Genomic DNA, 13,445 nt, shown 5'->3' with positions numbered 1-13,445 from the left:
TTGTAGATTTGAAAACAAAGTGAAATAAATTTGTTTGTTGCAATATAACAATATGTGTAGATCACTGCGATTGTAACCCCAGAACTTAATACAAACATGCACACTATAGGACGCAGACAAATGTTCAGGACAAATTTCAGAATGTTTGCATCCTGATACTTATGAAAGTGAACGGTTTCATTCCATGGCTGTCAATGAGAGGGAGAGAGAAAACTTAATTGTGTTCGTGGAACAAAAACGCATTGATAAGCTTAGACATATAGTCATTGCTTAACACTTTCGAAATGAATAATTATAGCTTGCTATCGACATTGAAGCAGCCATTCGACAGCAAGAAAAGGAATCAGTTTTTCCAGCTCTGAACATTGAATTGCAGGAAATGCAAGCAGGCATAAAATTCTGCCAATATAATCTGTTTAGGAATACGAAATCGGAATAAACATTGAGGCTTGCATTGGTACTTTCTCTGGCTGAGCAATCTAGTTTAAAATGGCTCCCATAAGCATGTCGTACCAATGTTGATCTGATACAGGTTGAATGCATGACTAGCTTAAGAAATCTGGATGATTGCTATAAACTACAGTGAAGAAACTATATTATATAATAACATTAATAATATAATAATATTTATTTCCACAAGACAGGCTAACCGTGAGAGGCGTGCGAGGCTGAGCAGAAAGCTGAAAAATTCTACGGCAAGTGCGCCTGCCGTGGGCCTACGATCCTGCATTATGAATAGCGCGTATTGATATGGTCTTTTTGTTAGAAGTTCCGAGTATACTACCAGCGCGAGACACGGGACAACAAAGTGGACGAGAAGCGTGTCTTTTAGAATGCTACGTTACAACGTACTGGTTTCTAAAAAAGTGTCGGTAACTGCTAGAAACATTTGATGCGTCGGCTTTTGCGCCTTTAGAACCATTGAGAGGGGGCTCCCATATATATATATTCGCAGCGCAAGCACGGCGATGGACGAACCAGGCTAGCGCTAAGGTTGAATTTCACAACACAATTTTCATTCCACGTCGTAATCACACAGATCGTTTGAGGCTTCGTTCAGGGGCACACGCGGGCGTTCGGGTTGGTGCTTCTTGTTGCGTTTGGCGTAAGAATATGGCTAGGAGCAGGCACCAAATATGCGCAATGACAGGCAATATACACGCATCCTTTCGCCAGAAGCTGACGCCGAGCACGGGTAGCGCGAGGATCTTGTTGGGCTGACACGACAACTTCGTGGCAGCCGAATTCCGAATACTGCATATACGGTGAGGGTAGCTATATGAACTTGTCGATAGGTCATCTTGCAGATTGTTGTAGCACAGGCAGAACGAAACGGTCATAGAAGGTAAGACAACACACATCGCTGAACCACCTGCGAACAGCTGATTACGTGCGCGATGTCGCACTGAACTACAGAAACCGCCGTCGCGCACCCCAAGACAAATTTTAACTAACGTTTTTAAATGAGTAAACGTACATATTATTTGCTTACAATCAAGAGAAGTCAATAATATTATAGTGTAAACGTTTTATTCCTTACAGTAAAAGAATTATGCAGCGCGTGCCACGAAACCTGGCACTAAGCAACCCTGGGCGTCGCACCAGTCGCATTGTTGAAATCGCAATCATGTGAAATGAGCCCTCTAAAAATCGCATTGCGACGCGTGCGACAGCACCGATTTTCGTCGTTGCAGTCGCAGCATGTGAAACAGCCTTAAGAGTTAGTGAGGGTTGACTCCATCACACGCTCGTAGTGAGTAACCGTGTTGCTTAAGCTTCGTCTGCCATTGCTGTTTTGTTTGCTTAACGATCGCGATAGCAATCGTAAAAACTGCGTAAGGATGGATCAACTGAATTTACTTATTTCAATACTCTTAATGTCACGCAGGGCGTTATAAAGAGGGGTGGGATCCTACACAATAAGTGGAAATCGTGGTTTTGAAGTATGATGGGACAGCTTGTCGCTGACCTCAGAAGAAGGAATAACCGTGCACGTTTGTACGTGAACTTGGGACGTGGAATACAGATGTAGGCATCTGTATCACGATCGGAGCACTTGCTGCGCTTGATGGCTAATTGGGCCGGCCGCGCTGCCGAACTTTACCACGCTTGTCTTTACGGCTGGTATACCAACCGTAAAGACAAGCGTGGTAAAGTTCAGCAGTGCGTCCGGCCACTTCACCATTACGTACAGCATACATATCTGTGCCAAACTGTGACATGCACATTTTTCGAAATAACGAAACCTTGGGACAACTTGTTAGGCTGCTGCCTATTTGCATGTAGTCGGATGCATGCTATTATGAGGGTAATAAGATCAAGCTTAGGCCTCAGCTTCCTGTAACGATTGACACATTTACACTACTTATACTATAGCTCGTTCGCACGTGGTCGTATTGTTTCGTATTAATAATGGGGAACGTTTGTCGATCTTCATTTGACTGCTAAATTTGCGTCACGCTACCGCCCTCACTGATTAACCGTGTCGCCAATTGAGCTTCGTCTGCCGTTTGAGTTTTCTTTGCGTAACTGCGACTGCGAGAGCGATCGTAAAATAGCATGCGGTTGAAATAACTACACATTTGTGGGAATTTTTACCGCGATCCCAGCACTTGTTGCACGTGATGGTTGGCCTGCCGTGCTGCTGAATTTTCCCACGCGTTTCTGTCATACAATGCCCTACACGTTCGTTTCTGGGAATAGCGAAATTTTGGGCGACATCTTTCACACGTTCTCAGGTGCATGCTAGTATGCTGGTGAGGTCAAGCTTACGTCTCAGATGTCTGTAACGATCGAATCGTTTACGCCTATTAGGCTATCGCTCCGAATTCGCACGTTGTCCTATATTTAGTAATGGAGTCCCGGCCGCGGCGCCCGCATTTTGATTAGGGCGATAGGCGAAAACACCCGTGTACTTAGATTTAGGTGCATGTTAAGAACCTCAGGTGGTCGAAATTTCCGGAGTCCTCCACTACGGCGTGCCTCATAATCAGAAAGTGGTTTTGGCACGTAAAAACCCCATAATTTAATTTGACTGTTAATTAAATTTCTGTCGGGTGCGCGTTTTATCGCGTTTTGCTGGACACAATAAGAGTTTGTTCACTCACTCTGTCAGGTGATTTACCGTGTCGCCTAAGTTTTGTCTATTGTTGGAGTTTTATTCGCATAATCGCGTTTGCAAGACCAATACAATGGTGGAAGTTCCAAATAACGGAACTATATTGTAGGCATTTGTATTTCAATGGCAGCACCTCGCACACAGGGCGGTTGAGCAAGCGTGCTGCTTCAGTTTTCTCGCATTTGCTATCATTTGGGCCAGCGTTTGTGCTGACATGTGTGCGCGACGCGCTGGACAAGATTACGAGCCTGTTGCATCCCCATGTTGTCATTGTATATTTACTGGAGTTATATAGTCGACAATCGCCTAATTTTTGTATTATTATTGCGATAGGAATTGTACGGACACTCCTGATGAAATTCCGCTGACGCGGACGTGCGCCGCGATGGGTAGTGGCTTCGTGGGCGTTGTTCCCGCGCAGCTTAGTGTCGAAGTTCGCGTAAATTTGGCTCTGGAAAGGCATTGTGGCTGGAAGCAGCAGGAAGCGATCGCGTGTTACTACCGCCCCCTCTTCACACCAGCGTTCATACAGCGTGTTTACCGTCAGGGAGATGTGTTCATGCTTGGCTTTGCGCACGACACTGTTTGTTAATTTAACAAGGAAGCGAAGGTTTACTGTAACTTAAAGTGGCGATAACAAGTACAGCTGCTTAAATATAGCCGTTTGGTAATTTGCTGTTCCAATCGCTGCTTCGCTTTTCGGACGAAACTATGCTATGCTGACGAAATCACTAGGATAATTCCTTTTATCTTTGTACAGAGATGAAATCATTACTTTTCTGATAACTGTTCGCTCAACGAGTTTGTATTAAGCCACAAAGAAGCAAAGTTGCTGTCAGAACCTGCAGATTGCTGTTAAATGTGCAGGTTGTTAAATAGCAATTTTCGTAAACATTTCTAACACGTTTTTATTGCATACTTTACAGCCATGCTGTGTTCCTGCCATGAGCCTGGTGTCACTTTGAGTCGACATCATTTTTCGTTGATGACCAGCACAGAAACAAGCCCACGGAAATCTGCTAACCTTCTTAGTACCTCTGGTCTCAGCAATGTATTTTCTTGTTTGCGACCACTGGAACCGATCCTTCAGGATTACTAATTGTGTAGCGTACCCCGGATCTCTTCTGTTCTGCATCTGAAACTATGGACGAAAGACTTCACCCAGCGTGTGGCGACTTCCTTATGGGCTGATATACCTGTGATCTCTGGGTTACTTTTTGTCTCTGGGACTGTTCAAGCAAGCCCACAGAAATGCCCCACTAAATTTCTTAGTACACGGGAACTGCAATGTAGTTGTCTTCGACCGCTGAGCCAGCCTGCAGTGAGCCTTAGTAAAATGTTTAGTCGCCAAGATACCTGCAATCTTTTCACAAGTATTTGTATCTGCTGCCATGGAATAACAGCCACGCTCTGCCTCTGGTAACTTCCATCGAGGCTGTCTGACACCCGTGAATTTTTAGGATGAAATTGTTTTTGTGTGGCCGCTGAAGCAAGGCCATACAAATCCTGTATTAGCTTTTCATATGAGTGAACTCATATAATGCTGAAGCGATCATGCTGCAAGCTTTAGTTAATTGTGTAATCGCCAGGGTACCTGTGACGTTTCAGCAATATTTGGCTGTGGCCACGGAGAGGTCACATTCAGCTTCTGTTTACTTGCTTAGAGGCCTTCAAGCCTCTAAGCAAGTAAACAGAAGCAGAAGAAACAGAAACACAAATTCACTTATGGTGAATTTATGTTTGTGACCACTCAAGTGCAGCAAGTGTCTTGTAACTCTAGTACTTGTGACATCAGTTTGGTATTGTGTTGAAGCAAGTGTCTTGTAACTGCTTTTGTATCTGTGAACTCTCCAGTAATGTTCGTGTTTGCAACTGCTTAAGTGATCCTTGAGTAAATTTTTTTAATGCCCAGTGTGTCTATAAAATATGTAGTACTTCTACTGTGTGCAACCGCTGAAGGAGGCCTGCAGAAAGTGGAGTAGCTTCGGTCATGGCTAAGACACCTCTGAACTTTCCAGTAAATATTGTATTTATGGGCCCGCGACCGTTGAAGTGAGCCAGCCCACAGTAGCCCTCCTACTAACTTCCTTTGTACCCGCCACCCTTGCATAGGGCTTTTGAAGTTCTTTTACTGGCCGAGGTGCATCTGCGAATTATTAGCTCAACTGAAATGGTCTTGTCACTACACACGAAAGTGTCGATGTTTGCTCTGGTTACCTTTGCCAGAACTTGTTATGAATGCACAGTGCATTTGCTCTACACTTTAAGAACAGTTGCACCCTTTGGGGTGTAAATTTGAGACAGAACAATAATCGTCATCTGTCTTACTTGCCTTTCCTTTCTTGAAAACCCTGCGCTCATTACTTTCCTGTCGAGAATGCTCTGTCATGCTGATAATGCGCATGCCGTTCGTGACATGGAAGTACTAGGCTTGCAGCGTTAAAGAAAGGAAATGCAGGCAAGTCAGATGACGATTACTGTTCTGTGGAAAATATACACCCCAAAGGGTGCAACTGTTTTTAGAGTGTAAATGGATGATCATACAGCAGCTGTTTGTCTATATATGACCACTGAACTAGCCTCGAGTAATTTTGTTAATTGCCTAATGTAGTTGTGACATCTTAATTTAGCATACCTCGTGTTTGTGTATGTAACTACTGAATATGGCCTAGGGAAAGGCTCTGGCAACTTAAAGTGGCTAACATATCAACATTTCAGCAAATTTTTCATTGCTGTGCCTGCGACCACGACAGTGAGCCCACAGCAAGCCTTGTGATAAGTTCCATAGTGGCCCCACTGCGAATTCTTAAATTTTCTTGCTACCCAAAGTGCATTTGTAAAGAGTTTGAATAATGTGCACGTTTACTAACCATGGTGCGGTATAAATAACTCCCAATAGCTGAACTTGTATGATGAAATTATCGAGTTTTATTTGCATTGATGGGTTTTACTAAAAACTGTTAGTGCATTTTAGAGTTCAACGAGTGATCTTCCTGCAACTGTTCTATAGAAATAAATGCTGTATTTTTAATGAGATTGTCAAATGATTCAGCAGCCTGCAGAACTTAGTTCTGTAGCTTCGTCCCTGTTAGCACAAAGAAGTATAGGTTGCATGTCTATATGTTTTGAATTAATGCATTTTTATCAAGTTGTATGTAATGTATTTGCTTAGCGTAGCAGGGAACCATGTGCACAATGCTTAGTTGCACTGCAGCCTTCATTTAACGTGCTTTGAGATGCGGTGGGCTGCATTCCTGGCTTATCTCCTGGTACTTCAGCTTTTGCATGACAAAAATATTTGGTTGACTTATTGGATTCCTGGATTTGTTTGTGTTGCTCTGGTATACACTGACGCCATGAATGCTTAACCAATTTTCTCTGCTTGCATATAACTTACTATTTATAGATGTGAATTTCAAGGCTGTATTATTTGTATCATTTTATACTATTCACTTTCTGTATATAATTTCTTGCAGCATTCTATTCATTTTTTACTCTTATGCATTTCTGTTATGCAATGTTCACCTTTTTTTTTCTCGTTTATCCATTATGTTATGTTTTTGTTCTCTTTATTGTGCACGGTACCATTTCTGTAGGGGGTACAGACCTTGTCAAGCCGAATTCATTTGGCTTTCTGTCTGTACTCCTGTCATCTGTACATGTATAGATGCAAAATAAACTTGAATTGAAATTCACCGCTGGGATGGATCTTCAAGAGCCATGCAGTTCCTTTTCATCATTGCCTACAATTAAGTCATCACAAAACCAGCTTACTTTGTTAATGGTATGTAAACTGCAGCAGGCTTGCTGCACTGTAGGGCCCATTCTGAGGAAAGTCCCAATTATGGTAATTTGTAATCAATTTGGACGCCCTGTGGATATCCTCAATCCCCAACCAAATGTCCCACAAACGTCCTTTGGACGATTGGTAAAATGTCCCAGAAGCGTCCTACATCCTCTTAAAAATGTCCTTGGGATGTACTCCGGGTTATGCAATAAGAATAATCCATATTTAAACATCTCTTGGACGTCCGAATATCCCATTATGACGTTCGGGGGACGTTTCTATGAACGTCAATCCCAGGGACGTCCGAATGTCCCGTTTTTGATCTCTGCTGGGCATCTGTAGGACGCTGGTGCTCCAATGGGATTATCTTCAAAGGTCCTGCGGACGTCCGAAAATAGCAAGAGCTTGGAGGCGCAAGCAACCGCCCCGTTCCAAAGGGGACGCTCATAACATCCATCCATCCATCGTGGAGCTCGAGGCCAATAGCTGCAACGTTCGTGCCAGTTTGGCCATAGAATAAAGAACAACTTTAGAGAAGGGAAACTGTACCTTTGGCAGTGGTTCGAAAATAAGCAGCGGCAGCGCATGGAACTTACCTAGGTGGACGCCAGATGACGATGCTAAAACAGGAAGCGGAGCAGTGGTAAAGCAAACAGGTCCGCAATAGACATTAGTAAGAGGCGATTGGAGGATTGGTGGAAGAAAAGTAGGGAAACGACAAAAGACGGAGACGTACAAAAACACAGTTCGCAATAGGGGATCAGCAAATTTGGACGTGGTAGTTCATAGCGTTTTTTTTCTTTTCCTTTTTCATTGGTTAACCTAGGTAGGATATTAGGCAGCATAGTAGCAAGAGCTTGGCGCAACCCACCGCCCCGTTCCAAAGGGGACGCTCATAACATCCATCCATCCAGCGGAAATGCGCACCTTTTTTTTTAGAGCATTATCAAATATGGCCGCTTTTCGCCAGTCGTGTACGCTTGTATCCGCTCGTACGCGCCGTATTCGCCCCGCCGGCTATGCGGCATGCCTTGATACCTCGGCTGCCGCGCAGCCGGTGCGTTCTAAATGCCAGGAGACCAAAGAGCCTCTACTGACGCCCATACAAACAAGCCACAAGTGAGTGAACAGGACGTGCGACTTTATTGGCAGAAGACAAGCAGTGTACATTCTCGGGCAATGGTAGAAATAAAATGTGTATGTCGAGATACGCTGGAATATTTGACGCGAGCTCGTAAACGGCTCGCCGTTGTCGCACATGGCGGTCTAGTAACGAGCGACAACCAGCGGCGCAAGCAGATTGGACAGAGTGTCCCGCCTGTTTGCAGCGGCAGTCGCCGTTAAAGATGAGCAACTTGCATTGCGAAGCAATCGGGTGAACCAGGCATCTGCTGCCGCAGCCAACACAACGACATGGACTACTCGGCATTTTAGCCTTAACTCCTTTCCAACCTGCACGTTACTTTTCTTTCGCGGGCCGCTAATGTGTGGCTCGCACTTGGTGTCCCACATTGTATCAGTATGGACAAGTCGCTTTCGTGGGCATCGCCTTCATCAGCCCCTTTTGCGGGCCTTTGCACCCAACTTCACTCACGTCGAACCATGTAAGGACGTATGCCGGTCTCCGTTCGTGCTTAATCGCGGCCGAGAAAGGCAACAGGCACAATTTGCCCATGGCTGCAGCAGGAAAGGCTGAACGGGTAGCACGAATCACGGTGTGTAAATTAGGAGTCCATGTCGCTGTGCAGATTGCAGGAGCAAATGCTTACTTCGAGAGACTGCTTTCCAATGCAACTGACCAGGCCGCTACATCCGATAAGTATAACACGGCGACCGTAACCAAGTGAGATAACAGCAAAAATAAACGGCAATCATTCACCACATAGTGTTCAGACAATACATTATACATTGGCTACGAACCATTGCAACAGTGAGCATTCACATACACGCATCTCTTAGGATACATTCAGCCACCTACTTACAGGCATAATGCTTGCTTTCGTCGCATGTGGTGGTCTGGTAATGAGTGACAACCAGCAGTAGAAACAGATTGGACAGTGTGTCCCACCTGTTTGCAGGGACAGTCGCCATTAATGATGAGCAACTTGCATTGCGAAACAATCGGGCGACGCAGGCATCTGCTGCTGCAGCCTACACAGCTACATGGACTACCCGGCCTTTTAGCGTTGACTCCTTTCCAACCTGCACATTTCTTTTCTTTCGGGGGCCGATAATGAGTGGCTCAGACATGGTGTCCCACATTGTCTCAATATGGACAAGTCGCTTTCGCGGGCATCACCTTCATCAGCCACTTTTGCGAGCCTTTCCACCCCACTTCATACACATCGGACCATGTAAGCACATGTGCTGGTCTCCGTTTGTGCTTAATCGCAGCCGGGAAAGGCCACAGGCACAATTTGTCCATGGCTGCAGCAGGAAAGGCTGAACAGGGAGCACGAATCACGGTGTGTGTAAATTAGGAGCCGCTGTCGCTGTGTGGGCTGGAGGAGCAAATGCTTACTTCAAGAGACTGCTTCCCAATGCAACTGACCTGGCTGCCATATTCGAAAAACATAAAATGGCGACAGTAACCAAGTAAGATGACAGCGAAATTAAGCAGCAATTTAAAAAATTAAATTATGGGGTTTAACGTGCCAAAACCACTTTCCGATTCTGAGGCATGCCGTAGTGGAGGACTCCACAAATTTCGACCACCTGGGGTTCTTTAACGTGCACCTAAATCTAAGTACATGGGTGTTTTCGCATTTCACCCCCATCGAAATGCGGCCGCGGCTGCCGGGATTTGATTTCGCGACCTCGTGCTCGGCAACCCAACACGATAGCCACTGAGCAACCGCGGCGGGAGAAGCAGCAATCAATCAATGCATGAGGTTCAGAGAATACATTATACATTGGCCACGAACCATATGGCAACAGTGAGCATTCACATACATGGGTCTCTTAGGATACATTCAGCCGCCTACTTACAGGCATAATGCTTGCCTTCGTCGCATGTGGTGGTCTGGTAACAAGCGACAGCCAGCAGTACAAACAGATTGGACAGAGCATTGCACCTGTTTTAACCGACAGTTGCTGTTGAAGATGAGCAACTTCCATTGTGAAGCAATCAGGTGACGCAGGCATCTGCTGCCGCAACCAACACAGCGAAATGGACTATCCAGCATTTTACCGTTAACTCCTTTCCAACCTGCACGTTTCTTTTCTGTCGAGGGCCGCTAATGTGTGGCTCACATTTGGTGTCTCACTTTGTCTCAATATGGACAAGTCGCTTTCGTGAGCATCACCTTCGGCAGCCACTTTTGCGGGCCTTTCCATCCATGTGACTATCAACTTCAAACACGTCGGACCATGTAAGCACATATGCTGGTCTCCGTTCTGAACAAATCATGGCCGAGGCAGGCCACAAGTACAATTTGCCTATGGCTGTGGCAGGAAAGAATGAACGGGAGCACCAGTTACGGTGCGTGTATACTGGGAGTCTATGTCGCTGTGCGGACTGCAGGAGCAAATGCTTACCTCAAGAGACTGTTACCAACGCAACTGACCAGGCCCCCACATCCTAGAAATGTAACACGGCGACCACAACCCAGTGGGGCAGCAAAACCAGATTCTGCAATCAATCATTCAGTCTAGCTTGCGCAAAGACCCAGGCTATCGAGGAAGAAGAGCAATCATCAACGAGACTAGGAATATGGAAAATGAGAAAGCTCGCATTCAAGAGAGAAGCCACTCTGCTGTGCAAGCATTGAAGGCCAAAAACATCAAGAAAAGTAAACTGGTGCATAGCAAATGGTGCGTAGATTAATGCAAGACACATGTCGATTTTGCATCGGCTATTTCAGGAGAGGAATTGTGCATGACAACATACACTAAAAAGTACTGCTGCAGATATGTTATGGTACTACACAGTGACTGGTATTAAGTATCAGCGAAGAATCGGTTGACCTCTATGTTTGGATGAGGATGAATGATCTCTAACGAGAATGGGCAATGACGAAGCTTGCATTTATAGAAGAAAAATTACACTTGGCACAAATGGAATTGACATGGCCAGGAAGGTGATTAAGGGCAAACTGATGGAACTCTTTTGGTCAGCGTCGTCCGTGCTTGATAAGAAGTTGCAGGTGCATCTGAAGACGAAGAATTTCTATAAAGTCCTTTTTGAGTTACCTGGATGACTCAGCCAATTTGTCCATGCTGGTGGAATGGTAGCTGAAGCTCTTTACAGTCTTGACACAGTGATCTGCAGACTTGATATCTCATGCAAATTCTTCTGCATGCTCTTCTTTGTTCGTGGTGTAAAAGCCTTGCAAATTCGGTTCCAGCTCCTTTCTGTTGGTGTGGATAGGAGCTCCTGTGATGACCAATATATGCTTGGCATGGACTCTGTTGGGGCAGAACGGTGACACATGAGATACAGCACAGATTAGCCAAACTCTTGTGTGTTTTCTTTTATGTTCGAACCAATTATACTGAATTATAAATATGAACAGACATCCATATCTGCTGCAAACAGCAAGCCAATACAGCATATATGAAACATATTTATTTCGAAACCATGTATTGTTTACCTTGTAGTAGTAGCCAACGTCCACACAATGACCTTGTTGTAGCAGGCAGCAGCTTTTGTTTAGTGCGTGGAGTGTGTTGCTTTATACTGGTGCCGTCCTCACTGCTGCATGTCTGGAACAGAAATTTTGACTGAATCAGAAATCGAAACAGCAAAATTTTGCAATATGAAATGCAAAAAGGTGTGACATATATATTGTAATGGTTTGCGACTACAGAACGCATGCAAATGTACCCTGTCTGTTCTAGGGTGCTTAAGCCGCACGTCAAATAAATACTGCTATTGTCCATAAATTTGTCAGCTTAAGTATTATTAAGATCAGAAATGAGAACATTTGTGCGTTCATTTATACACTGGAAGAGATCACACTGCTGGCTCCACAAGCAAATGCATGAAAGTCATGAAGCTATTAGAACTGATGCATTATTTTTCTCCACGGACGTGATGCACCGCTTCACTACTGCAAAAATAAATGCCCTACGGTAAACCAAACTGAACAGCAAGAACATTTGGAACCAACAAATACGAAATATGAGTGAATTATCAGGCTTGCAACTGTTTAATACATTAAATTGTGTACATTCACGTCATTTTACCAAATAATTATTCGGTTTTGTGGACGAGAGAAGTTGCCGGCGGACTCGAAAAAAAGTTTTATGTGTATATTGTTAAGGCTACCCAGTTACCTATGGCCACGGCTACAATAAGATGAAAAATGAGACGCGCGTTCCGATATCGCTCTTTCTTTCCCGATTGTGTGTGTATAACGACAGCCTCGCAAGTAACGGTTTTTTAGGAAACAGCAACGGAGGATCTCAACATCCATATGTTGTGCAGGATCTAGTTCGTTAACTTGTTTCCGCCTGTAAGTTAATGAGACGAATATTACATAACGATTCAAGCAGCGGTGTTAAACGACTCACCGTTATTGCCGTTGTCAGCCGCACCAGAGTCCAGCTCCCGTTTCGATACAGACGTGTTCCGAATGGCTCACGACCGATACCCAACTTTCGGGACTACATGTCCGCTTGCAAACACGTCACTTCACCCCAGGTTAAGTAACGCGAGACATCGAAGCGCAATAAACTAGTTTTAGCAAAAAAGAAGGAACCAGCCTGAGTGCACGAACGAATGAATCCGTGCCGCCATGCACTCGAAAATACCGGTAAAAATTTTAAATCGAGGCCAGAGGTCACGTGAAAGATCGATGATGCTGAACGCTATTTGCGTTTATAGTGACAAACAAACAAAGTTACTTACAAAGGATACAATATCTAATTGGCAATGATAATTTCGCCCTCTTTATTATGTAATAATAATGCTTCGGTAATTGTAAGAGAAAGTTTGTAAGATAAAATTGCGCTTTTTACGGCGCCTTTAGCGGAAGATGTTCAAACTAACGTAAGCATCCTGAAGTGATTCTACTATGGTGGTTTTGTTAGCAGCAGCGCGCGGTCGATTTTTTCACGAGACGGTCATTTGAGGAATCGCCAGCTGCGAGAGAGAAAATCTGGGGGCGTTTGCGCCCTAAGTTTCTCCCTTTGCCTCAACCTACATGGGAATGATGGGAAGTACAGGCTTCGGATTGACTTCGGTCTTTAGACTAGTGGCGTTTGCTTCTGGCGCAGTAAACAGCGCTATACTCAAATATTATCGCGTAAAATCTAATTCTATTTCTGCAGCATGTTATATAATGCACAACACGCTACATAAACTTTACATGACTTTGAGATGAAAGCATAGAGTTTCATATTAGTATACCTAGAGGCAAATCTGGCGCTGCGATCGTTCAACCTACATGGGAATGATGGGAAGTACAGGCTTCGGATTGGCATTCTGTTGACTGGCGAACTAGTGTACAAGTATTTTTTTAAAAGTTTCGGTTTCGCTCCAAGCGCAATTGCTATAACCTGCAGTTGGACAGTGCAACGCAAAGCTCTCTGCGTTTG

Source organism: Dermacentor albipictus, chromosome 3, assembly GCF_038994185.2.
Source record: "Dermacentor albipictus isolate Rhodes 1998 colony chromosome 3, USDA_Dalb.pri_finalv2, whole genome shotgun sequence".
Lineage (NCBI taxonomy): Eukaryota > Metazoa > Arthropoda > Arachnida > Ixodida > Ixodidae > Dermacentor > Dermacentor albipictus.
The sequence above is the reverse complement of the archived record's forward strand: the minus strand, read 5'-3'. Positions refer to the sequence as shown.